The 13,165-nt window shown below is 36.4% G+C and overlaps 1 protein-coding gene and 1 non-coding gene across 3 annotated transcripts in view; one reads left to right on the forward strand and one right to left on the reverse strand.

Annotated features, from left to right (window-relative positions):
- Positions 1-13,165, forward strand: part of LOC131028580 (probable CoA ligase CCL7) — a 123,511-nt gene that overhangs the window by 39,762 nt on the left and 70,584 nt on the right. The window lies entirely within an intron of this gene.
- Positions 9,681-9,752, reverse strand: TRNAT-AGU (transfer RNA threonine (anticodon AGU)). Its single transcript has one exon. It is a non-coding gene; the product is annotated as a tRNA-Thr (tRNA).

Raw genomic sequence — 13,165 nt, forward strand, 5'->3', positions numbered from 1 at the left:
TTGCAATGAATTTATTCATATATATCACATGATGCTTCGCTCTGTTGAAAGCAATCGTGATTCATGACATTGTTTCATTGTTTCTTAATTTAATATTAACTCAAGGAGCAACCATAATAAAGAAATGAAAATGAGATTTATAGCTAGACATTGTTTCTTAATTTAATATTAACTCAAGGAGCAACCATATTGAAATGTGACTTATGCTGATTTGAGCCTACTGGTTACTGAAATTTGACTGTCTGAAAATTTAAAAGATCTTCTAAAACCTAGAATTTGCATTATAACTCCTACAGATCTGAAAGCACTCTCAAACATCCTGCCAATATATACATGAAATATAACTTAAAGTATAATACTTGAATGTTATATTGAATGTATATATACTAATGAAGAGAATGAGAGTGATTTGAAAAAAAAAAATTTAGACAATTTTTTGACATGTTTGGGTCTTTTTTTTTATGCAGCTGGGTTTTTTCGAAAGACTCGCCGAGTTCTTGTGAAAAACTTGCAGTTTTTGTGCGAGTTAAAGTCATAAATACTCACAGAGCAAAAAAACTCACCAGTTTTTTAAAACTCGCCGAATACTCTGCGAGTATTCCATCTATGATTATCACTATGCTGGTTTGGAGACTTCAATGTACCCAACTTCAACATGCTCTTCTTCTGAAAATGCATTAGTGATTTCAAAAATGTCATCATTTGCATCTAATCCACTAGTGTCATCAGGGAACCCGATAATCACATAAATCCCATTGGATTGGTCTAAACTTCCAACCAAGGCTGCTGTTTTGTTTTTTCCCTCATGCACAATCTCATCAACAATAGTGGCTTGCATGTCCAAGAGGTCATCTTGGGGCTTTGCCATACATTCTGTAATGTCTCGACTTTGAAATAGAATTTAATAATAAATAATAATAATAATATTAAAATACAAAAGAATAAAAATAAAATTTAAATTAAAATAGAAAATAATATAATTAAAATTTAATTAAGTTTATAAATGGTCAAAAGACATGGAAGGAAAAGTTGTGACTCCCTCAAACATGGGATATAAAAGGGAGAAGAGAATCTCATTTGAGAAGGCGATAATCATGGAATCAGAAGTTCAGATCTGATTTAAATAAGAAGTGCAGATCTGATCATGAAAGGTTATGCAGATCTAATGAAGAGTTGCACTCTTTCAAAGGGTGCTAATGGTGGAAAGGGCATGTCTCTTGCCAAAGGGCATACATGATGAAGAGATGTGACCTCTCCCTCACATTGAGAGATATAAAGGAAAGGAATCAAAAGCATCCAGTGACATCACCATGGATCAGATCAGATCAGATCAGAACTGTTATTAAGTTACAGGCAGTAACATCTTTGTTCTTGGCGGTAAGCATGGGGATGAGCTGAATATGTATGCTTAATATATGAAGTCTGATAATGTTCTTATGCAAAATTTAATAGTACTATTAATATAGACTGCAATATGTATGACAGTTTAATAATGCCTTTCTATCACTAACTGTTCATATATCGATTAAGTAAATTATATGGAGTCTGTAATACCTTTCAATCCTCACCATCCAATTATGGAGGGAGAATACAAGGAAGCAAGAGCACTAGGCTCCAGTAGGTATGCCAGCCCTGAGTGTGGGCCAAGAGGCCAAGTTGATGAGGTCCTTGGTGCTCTTGGGCTTGTTGGAGAGGGATAGACTCGAGGCGCCTTGGGTGATTCTCCTTGAGCTCCATAATGGGAACTGGTGTAGGGAGAGAAAGGGTTGTTGAATCCTTCATATAACTATGCAATATATAAGAATGCTGAATATATAGTTGATCAAGGCATAATGGAAATGTTGACCAATCTGTTGTGCAAGGTCCAGATCAAGCTTAGTTAACAATAGTGTCCCTCTATTGTAATCACTATGCACTAAAATTGCGATTCAAGGTCAAAATATAAGAGGGTCCCATTAGGGGACTTTACACAATCCTCATCTGATAAGGCATCTTCTTCATTAGATGTTTCTAATATGAATTCCTCTGCTTCCTCATGCTTCTAATTGGCCAAGAAAGGCTTCAGCTTCTCACATTGTTTGAAAACACTGTTAACCAATTCATATGTAGCTGGAGCAGGAACCCGTTCTTGCCTCAAAACAACCAATAACATAGATAAGATGGGTTGGGAGATAGCATCACTCTCATTAATAATCAAGGCCATAATGGTTCTCATGCAAGCAAAAATAGTTTCTTCATGATCCTCACTAATCGAATCTATGAAATGATGAAACATTTGAAGAATAACATCATCACAATCTAAATCATTCAAGAGAACACATGATCTAACCTCTGCCATCAATTCTAATATCTTAACCTTCTTACCAAAATAAGGGCTTTTGATATCATCTATTCCATGAAAGCTTTCAACAATCAGCTTTAGTGCCTCCTTCATTGTGTTATCATTGTAGGGTCCTTCAAGAGTTGAAATTCTCATAATTTCACTGAGATAAGTGGTGACTCCAAGTCTCATGTCTTCATTGGATGCCTCATTATTTGGGGCTGCACTAATGCAACCAATGGTCCCTCCGTTGCCCATTTCAAAACTTCAAAATCTGATTGGTCCAATTTCGACAAAGACATTTCCATTTCTTCCAATGTGTTGAGAAGAACATTCTTTGACTGATATTGGGATTCAAGTCGTTTTCCCAACGCATAAATGATGGCATGCCTTGCTGATCACTAAATTAATAGAACACACACAGAGACTTACAAGTAATTGACAGGGGCAATACTGATATGAAGTTCAGGTATAAATCAGGAAAACAAATTACATCATTGGCAGACTGCTTCAAATGTGACAGGAAATAGAATGTGTTTGTATAGACAACAATAATATGCAGAAACAGATCAGTTTGAGACCTTATTCATATTTGATTCACCAGGTATTACAAGGTATACCAATTCTCACAAGAATCAGTCTGACAAACATTTACAGTCACAACTTCCTTACTGGCTACTTCGGCCCATTTCCATACAAGATCTGCCTATCATTTGTAGTCAGACTGTCGGTCGTCTTCCTCCTTGCATTACTTTCTTCATCAGAAGTTTGTTATAAACATCGGTGGGAAACCTCTCCTTTCGAAGATGAGCCAAGACAAGGTCTCCAAACTGAAAGTGAAGCTCCCTCTGTTTCTTATCAGCATGTTGTTTGTATTGCTGATTACTAGATTCAATATTCATCTTGACCTCTTCATGGAGATCATGTATGAGTTTAGCAAACTCTTCACCTGCTGCACTACGCCTTTCCATACTACCAAGATCTCTCAACTCAAACACCCCCCTTGGATGCATACCATATACAACATAGAATGGACTAAATCTAGTGCTCGGATTAGGAGAATCATTAATTGCAAACTCAGCTTGAGCCAAAGCTAGATCCCAAGTACCTGGTGTTTTGCCAACAAGACATCTCAACATATTACCAAGGCTTCGATTAGCAACCTCTGTTTGACCATCTGTTTGGGGGTGGTAAGCAAAACTAAAACTCAAATTTGTGCTCAATTTCTTCCATAGGCTCCTCAAAAAATGACCCACACACTTAGTATCCCTATTAGAAATATACTTTTGGGAATTCCATGCAATTCACTACTTTAAAGAACAAATTTGCAATGCTAGTGGCATCACTAGTTTTCTTGCAAGGTATGAAATGCACCATTTTAGAAAATCTATCTACCACAACAAAAATAGAGTCATTGCCCCTTTGTGTACGAGGCAAACCCAACCAAAGTCCATACTGAGTCCCAATGCCGTGTTGGAACTGGAAGTGGCTGATATAGCCTAGCATTTTGGCTTCTCCCTTTGGCATGTTAACACATGCTACATCTTTCCACATATCTTCTCACATCCGCTTGCATCTTTGGCCAATAATAATGAGTGCTCAACTGCAAATAAGTCTTATCCTGTCCAAAGTGGCCAACAAGACTACCACAATGTTTTTCCTTCAACAAATTGTCTCTCATTGAGCCTTTAGGAATGCATTACTTATTCCCCTTGAACAACAAACCTTCTTGAATCATAAAGTCCTCCCATGGCTCTCTATTCCTGGCAATGGGATTGCTCCAAGCTTCAAATGCATCTTTAAAATCTACATCTTCGGCATACAATTCTTTCAAACTTCCAAAAACCCACAATGTTAGCTTGTATTTCATAGAGCAACAAATTCTTCCTACTCAAAGCATCAACTTTATTCATTTGTCCACTTTTATGTTTCAAAACAAAGGTAAAACTTTGAAGATACTCAACCCACTTGGCATGTCTTTGATTCAATTTATGTTGGCTGTTTATAAATTGTAGAGCATGATTATTTGTATACACAATGAATTATTTTGGAAGCAAATAATGTCTCCATTCCTTTAAGGACTGAACCAAAGCATAAAATTTCAAATCATAAGAAGAATACTTCCTTTTAGCCTCATTTAGTTTCTCACTAAAGTATGCTATTGGTTTACTTTCTTGACTTAGGATTGCCCTAGTAAACAATCCACTAGCATCACACTCTACTTGGAACACTTTGTCAAAATCAGGCAAAGAAAGAATGGGTTTCTCACTTACCTTTTGTTTAAGAAATTTAAACTTTCTTCAACCTTCCTTTTCCATTCAAAATGTCTCTTATTCCCCTTAATAGTCTCAAGTATAGGAGCAACAACATGACTGAAATTTCTTATAAATTTTCTATAAAAACTTGCTAACCCATGAAAACTCCTTACCTCCATTACACTTTTTGGTGTGGGCCATTCAAGTATGGCTTGTACCTTTTCCTTGTCAATCTTTAGTCCATCCTTGGACACCACAAAGCCCAAGTATATCAATTCAGTTTGCAAAAAGACACACTTCTTGAGATTTATCTGCAACTTCTCCTCATGTAGCCTCCTCAATACCTGTCTCAAATGCTCTAGATGCTCTTCTTTAGACCTGCTAAACACCAAAATCTCATTCAAATATACTATTACAATTTTACCAAGGAATGGTTTCAAAACCTCACTCATTAGTCTCATGAAAGTGCTAGGTGCATTAGACAATCCAAAAGGCATAACCAACCATTCATACAAATCATCACTAGTCTTAAAGGCTGTCTTCCATTCATCACCCAGTCTGATTCTTATTTGGTGGTAACCACCCCAAGTCTATCTTAGAAAAATACATAGAACCACTTAAACAATCCATTAAATCTTCTATTCTAGGAATGGGAAACCTACATTTTTTACTTATTTTGTTAATAGCCCTTGAATCAGTGCACATATGCCATTCCCTTCCTTTCTTGTAGTATCTAGTCTAGTTTGATACTGTTGAAGATTGGCAGCGTTGGTCATCACTTCCAGCCTAAGGAAGACAAATATGTAAGTGGCCAAATCAACCTAAACAACTAAGAGGGAGTGTTGATGTTATGGTTAGATTCCTTCAGGCTGACATAGACAACATTAAGGTTGTGATAATATTGTGATTATATAATATAATTATATTTATTGTGATAATATTATTATTGAGAGATAATATAATTATATTATTATATGATAATATAATTATATTATATAATTATTATATTGCATAATAATATAATAATTATTATATTGTTATTAATAATATAATTATTGGAGACCAACTTAAAAAAGTGGTGACCCTTGGTGAAGGGGCACCATCGATATGTATAAAGGAAGAATAAATCTTCCTCCCTAAAGTAATTGATTAAAAAAAAAGACATGATATACTCAGAATTTGTATACCTCAATTCAACATGGTATTAGAGCGGCAAGTAAGTCTTGGGCCATGAATTATGCTGGAGTAAACAGTTGATCATTTATGGTTAGTTGATGAGGTCTTGCAGATCAACAACAATTTTGCCTGAGTTTGGCCCTTGAAGATCTTTGCAGCGACACGTTTATGCCCGAGTCCGATGCATTTTTTTTTGGTTTGAGGCAATTTTAAGTGATCGCATTTTGCATGGAAGGCCAGGCTCATTCTTGGTTAATATCGCCATGTGGCAACAATGCTGATTAAAATCGCAGTGCTAAATGGATGATTTCGCTGAACCTGGCGATATTGATTAGTGGCAAATTCTAAATCGCTAGCCAAGAATGCCAATTCTCCAATCAAAGGGAGTTCGTTGAGCAAATTCGTAATGTGAAGATGAATTCGCAATTTCCAAATGAAGTCGTTGTGGTGTATATGATTTGTATTCATTGTTGGTTTATAATCTTGGCGCCACCTAAAGATGCATTCGCTGGTCCCTTTTTTTTTGTTCAAATACAATTCTTGATCATCAAATTCAAGCTTGAGGCTTTGTCGATGTCACTTCACCATGTCGATGATGTCAAAGACGCTGTTATCAATATGAGATCGTAGCATGAAATGGAGTTGCTGATGTCTCTAAGATGAAATTGTTGTTGTCCAAGGGAATTTCGCTAATGTCAAAGTTAGAATCGCCACCTTCAAATAATCAAAATTTGATCAAGACTTGAATCGATGGGGTACATATTGGTTGTGTGCCAATCGATCATGGACAAACAAAGGCAAGTCGATCATAAATTGATCAAACGAAGTGATCAATTTGAAGATTGTTAATGAAAGTTTGATCAATGTCATATCTCACTTGCCTGAGCTTGCATTGGAGTTCACTTGTTTGGCCTGGCCCGTGGTGATTCAATCTTCATATCTAATCATCTTCATTCATTACCAAAAACCCCGCTTGCTATCTTGTTCGATCGGAATTTATTGTGAAGATCTCGGTTAAGGTCCATGGAGCCCGCAGTGCGTAGTTTGTTTGGCTGTATGCATTGAATACATTGGAAGGTCGTACTTATCTTTAGCAAGGCCGTGTAATCTCACACCACGCGAGCTTCCTTCAACCTTTCATGGCTTTGTATCTAAATCACATGGTTTGAAAGCCAAATCGAGGGTCCTGTTTGACCGACATTCTCTAGAGCATGTGCATTTTATGCTATGATTCATGAGGTCTTTTGTTGAGTGGCATCAAAGGCGCAAATTCATCCTTGGTATTGCACGCATCCTCTCACATGCTTTACTTGGCCTAGAGCTATTGCATTGTGTAGATCCGGCGACAACAAAAATCTCCACCGCGCAGGTCGTGGTATATCACAGGCACATGGGGAGTCTTTTCTTTCTGCCATTGCCTGTGGTTCTTGAAGCCCTTGGAGCAGTGGGCTCATGAAGTCAACATGTTCTTCATTGGGTGGCTTCTTTGATTGGTCACGGGGAGATTGACTTCCTATTTGGAGGCATGCATTTATTTGGTTGGTCCATCGCTCTGCAATGGTGGCATTGTAGATGGCTTATGGAGGTAGTGGTCTGAGTTGCTTGACCTCAGCTCACAATGGCTCATGGTTATATATGGGGATGATGTGTAAATACAGGGTACATCATCAAGCAAAGATGATACATCATTGGGAAAAGTTATGGTAGTAAGTGTGTGTGAAGTTTAAAATGAAAAACTTAATACTGTGAAAAATAATCGAAAGTATAAAGGAGGATATTGCTGTATATATGTGCTGAATGTTTAAGTGTGAAAATATGATGCTGAAATTGTAATATATAAAATATAGTGCTAGATCAGATTTGTGAAGTGTTGATTACATGAGTATTGAATTCTGATTTGAGAAGAAGACTATAACGAAATATGTTACAGATTATTAGAGGATAGTGTGATCAAATTATCTCAAAGATAGAGAAGAGTTCGTGGGAAAATAAAAAATTAAAAATTGTGGATATGGTGTGTGTAATAAATATAAGATGCAAATGTGGAAATAGGCATCAATGAAGAGAATTAGATCTAAATTATAGACAAAGCATAATTACAAGTAAACTGTTATGAGTATAGCATAATCTGCATTGATTATTGTATGAGCATTGAAAGATAAGGAAAAGTGAAAGGCTGAGATCGGTGGATGTCAGCGAACTTTATCTTGCTGCCAAAGATTTATTGTCACCATAATACCGGTTTAAAGAAGAGAGTTTGTGGAGGAAAAGATTGAATTGTCCATCATCCGTTGAAGAAGCATCTCGGGCCTTCCTATCACTCCCAAGGTGGACGTATATAGCTTTGTCTTGACGTTGTTGGAAATCATCTCTAGCCGAAGAAATCTGGATTTAAAGGTTTTGGAAAGTAGGTTGTACTTTCCTACCTGGGCTTCATTTCAGCTTCAGAGGGAGCAACTAAGAGGATGTGCTTTGGTTGACATCTGAGGATCTTGGTCATATTGGTTCAAAGGGAGTGGGCCATGTCAAGATGGTTTCTCTAGTGATCAGTCAAAGGACTATGATTCATGGGATGGAGTCCCATGGCCTTTATGCTGACTCCTAGGTCATGCTATTTCTGGATAGATGAATACTTGGTGAGCTTGGAATACACCAAGAGTAATGCAGACTCCAACCTTGTATTTCATGGAAGGTCAAAGCATGTGGAGATCAAGTATCACTATGTTAGAGACATGGTGGAAAGGTATGCTATTCACGAATGTATTCTTCTTTTCAAAAGATGTTTTAAAGTGTAAACTCTTGTGATTGCATTTCTCTTTGAGAGAGACTTAAGGAGAAAGCCCTTATCTACACCCTTTGATATGGTTCATAGTGGATGTCATGTGTGTGACTCCATGGCAATTTTGGTTTAGTGCTTGATGAGCCCCTGTGAACATTATTGTGAGGTGACGATCTCTCAATTGTGAACACTTGTACATCTGATCATTATCGTAAGGTGATGATCTTACGATATTGATTGATCATACCATTTTGATGGATATCATGGGACGTGATATCTATGGATATGTCATAATGGTTTATGTCTCTAGTAGTAATATCTATGGATATGCCATAATGGTGGATATCATGAGACGTGATATCCATGGATAAGCCATAATGGTGGATATTACATAAAGAGGTATTCATGGTGGATTTCATGTGATGTGAAATCCGTGGACATGCCATGTAGTAATATCTTTAGATACTCCTTAATGGTGGATATCATGTGAAGTGATATCTATGGATAAGACATAATGGTGTATATTACATAAGGAGATATCTATGGTGGATATGCCATAATACCTGATATCACTGTGAGGTGATATGAAATCACAATGAGGTGATAAGCTTCTTGCTTGCTCATGAGTACAATCATTGTGTTGGTCATCTCGATGAGGTGATAGGTCTTGTGCAGCTAGAAGTATCCTCCCTAGCTGAAAGGGAGTGTTGAAGATTGGCAGCGTCAGTCATCACTTCCAGCCTAAGGAAGACAAATATGTAAGTGGCCTAATCAACCTAATTGACTAAGAGGGAGTGTTGATGCTATGGTCAGATTCCTTCAGGCTGATATAGACAACATTAAGGTTGTGATAATATTGTGATTATATAATATAATTATATTATATAATTATTATACTATTATTATGAGATAATATAATTATATTATAAATATATTGTATAATTATTATATTGCATAATAATATAATAATTATTATATTGTTATTAATAATATAATTATTGGAGACCAACTTGGAAAAGTGGTGACTCTTGGTGAAGGGGTACCATCGATATGTATAAAGGAAGAATAAATCTTCCTCCCTAAAGTAATTGATTAAAAAAAGACATAATATACTCAAAATTTGTATACCTCAATTCAACATGTTGAGACATGGACCAGCTAGGACTCGAACCTAGGACCTTCCATACACTACTGGAGTGCTCTACCACTGAGCTACTGGCCCCTCTTGGACCAGTCCATTGTTGGTCCGGGTTTAGCTTATTTCCAACACCAACACCCCCCCTTAAGCCACACCTCTCATGTGCTTGGGGCTCCTAGCCTGGACCTAGCTTCGATACCATGTTGAGACATGGATTAGCTAGGACTCGAACCTAGGACCTTCCATATGCTGCTGGAGTGCTCTACCACTGAGCTACTGGCCCCTCTTGGACCAGTCCATCATCGGTCCGGGTGTGGCTTATTTCCAACACCAACAGATACAATCTTTGTTTTTTCTGATTTCTCGAGTAATGTTTTGATATATTGTTTGCTAGTCCATTCAACCATAATAGTTATGCAAACATAAATACTTACAGCTCTTTGAATACATTAAACTTCATGAAACTCAGAAGAAACACTAAAAATAATTTCTAGAATTTATGATAGACCCCCCAAAAGCATCTTTCTTCACCAATCTGACAACTTTGATATTAGAAAGAGATTACATAACAATTTCTTGCATACCCAGAACAGTTGTGTTGGAAAATGAGGTTTTTTTTTTAACAAATATCAACAATAGTAGTGCACCAAACCTTAGGTGCTCATAGCAACAACCCAACAATAGTACGGCTGGAACTAAAAAGTCATAGAAGCAAAGAAAACATTCAATAACAATAGATTTGAGCCCTCAATAACCCAACCGCTCCACTCCAAAACCCTATGTCCAACAAAATATGAAATAAATGCTTAAAATGGGACAGCTTCAACAAGTACAAAAAGGCCCGGCAAGTGTGATTACTGCAGAAAATTAAATCTTAATCAAGCTTCTTCAATCGCCCTTCTACAATCTCCAAAAGGTTACCAATCAAATGCTCTAACTGCAAGTTTTAATCTCTTTGAAGGACAATGTGTATCCTGGATGAAAACACCCAATGTATTCTTCAGACTATGTCTCCCAACAATGCGAAGAATGTTATTCAAAAGGGTTTCCGTCCTCAAGAACCTATGAGAAATTATCTGCAGCAAATAGACTCACAAATTCTTCAACCAAGCATGCTGAAAATGAACTCTTAAGAGTATTTTATAACATTCCCAAGAGAGCCCACACACTTTTCCAGCCAATGTGGGATAAATAGAAATTTTCCCCTTTTAATATTTAAGTCTCGAAGTACCTTTAATGAAGGGGAACTTTTAATATTTAAATAACTTTCCCTTTACCTTAAGTCCCCATATCAATAAAGTTAAATATTTTAATTTTAACTTTATAACCTAACTTTATTGATAAATACATTAATAACCACAAACGATTATTAAAATCTCTAATTGAAATCAACAATTACCATTGACAGGATATTATCCATCAATCATTGATGATCCTAACTTGGCCTAACTTACTATAAATAATATCTCAAAACCATACTAAAACACCTCAGAATTGCTTGAAACTAAAATTGTTTAGGTCAAATATCCTCAAGATCCCTTAAATGTCCTGGTTAGCCTATGGGACCATGGAGAAATAGGCTAATGACAACATCATCCAACTTGTGCTAGAAAGGGGACATTACATTCTTTAGGCACAAGTATTGTGGGAACAACACAAGGACTTAGGCTTTCCCTTATCAATCCCTTCTTCAAAAGGTCCTCCACTTGTTTCCTTGTCTCTTCATTTTCCATAGGTGTCAACCTATAGGCTGCCCTATTTGGAAGACTAGCTCTTGGAATCAAATCCATATGGTGGCTAATGCTTCTCATAGGTGGCAACTCGCTAGGCAAATCAAATGCAACAATATCTTGATGTTCATTCAAAATACTTTGCACTTTAGGAGGCGAGTCATTAGGTTTTGTAGTGGTAAACACATGTCTAGGTTTAAAAACCAAAGCAAATCCTACTTCCTCATTCTTCATACCATGTATGAATTCCTTGCCACTTACCAACATTACCTTACCGTTGCTAATATTGTTGTTGTCTGCTTCTTGCTCCTTCATACGCATCAAAGTATGTTTCACTCCCTCTTTCTCAATTGTGTAGGTGTTCTCCCTTCCATTATGCACTGCTTTCCTGTCAAATTGCCACGGTTTTCCAAGCAATACATGACACACAACCATGGGCATTATATCACATAACACATTATCTTTATAACTTCCAATCTGAAAATCAACATAAGCCTCCTCATTTACTAATAATTGACATCATTTTTGTAACCATGATAACTTATGTTGGTTGAAAATTTTGTACACTAGGGGAAATATAGAAAATTGTGGTTTCAACCATAGCACACGAGTAAAAAATCTCTTAATCAAGGGAAGGCTCCCCCTATCTAACTACAACTTTGGAAATAAAATAGGATGGGACAACAATCTTTCTTCTTTTTTCAAGAAAGACAATATCCTTTTCTCTTCACAGAAAAGGATAGCGATTGAATATGAACAACAGTAACCACTTTCAAGTGAAATGAGAGAAAGGAAATGAAGTTTCCTGAAAGTGCAAAGACTTCCGTCACTTCCTTCGGGACACGACAGCAATATCAAGCTCAAAGACTTGATTATGTGAAGTCCTATCTACCCTTTGCTATACTAAATTTTACAATGAATAAAAGATAACAGCTCAAAGACTGGAATAATCTATTCTTTCGAAACAAAGACAAGAACTAATGCAAGCTCAAAGACTTGTTGCTATTTCTTATCAAAGTAATTTTTCCTCAAGAATAGATGCAAGCTCAAAGACTTGCTTCTCTTTCTAGAGATTTTCCTAGTTTAATTAATCTTCTCTACTTGCAGCTCAAAGACTTCAAATTAGATTGGACTAAGCTACTTTAGAAACATTTTGCATAGAAGAAATAAAAAGATTCAAACTCAAACATGTAGCTCAAAGACTCAAAACTTGAGTAATCCTTCTTTATTATTCTTCAAAACTCTTCAATTCACATACATAAGCTCAAAGACTTCTTGCTGTAAATTTGGCAGAGTTTTTGCTTGCTTTCCAAAAAGATGATAATTACAATAGACCCCTCAAGTATTTATAAAAGAGGAGCCTTGAGAAAAAGGTGGGAGGATCCTAACTAACTTGAGAGATTCTCTCAACCATCAAGACTCATTCAATAACTAATTGAGACTTCAATAACTACCTAAGACTTATTTCAACTACAGTCCTAATTGGACACAACTTGTAGTTGCCTTACATATAATTACAAAAGTGCAAGTAATGTGTAATTTGCTTTTTACAAAAAAATCTTTTACATGTAACCATGATAATTTATGTTGGTTGAAAATTTTGTACACTTGGGGAAATATACAAAATTGTGGTTTCAACCACAGCACACGAATAAAAAATCTCCTAATTAAGGGAAGGCTCCCCCTATCTAACTACAACTTTGGAAATAAAATAGGATGGGACAACAATCTTTCTTCTTTTTTCAAGAAAGACAATATCCTTTTCTC

Source organism: Cryptomeria japonica, chromosome 8 (genome assembly GCF_030272615.1).
Source record: "Cryptomeria japonica chromosome 8, Sugi_1.0, whole genome shotgun sequence".
NCBI lineage: Eukaryota > Viridiplantae > Streptophyta > Pinopsida > Cupressales > Cupressaceae > Cryptomeria > Cryptomeria japonica.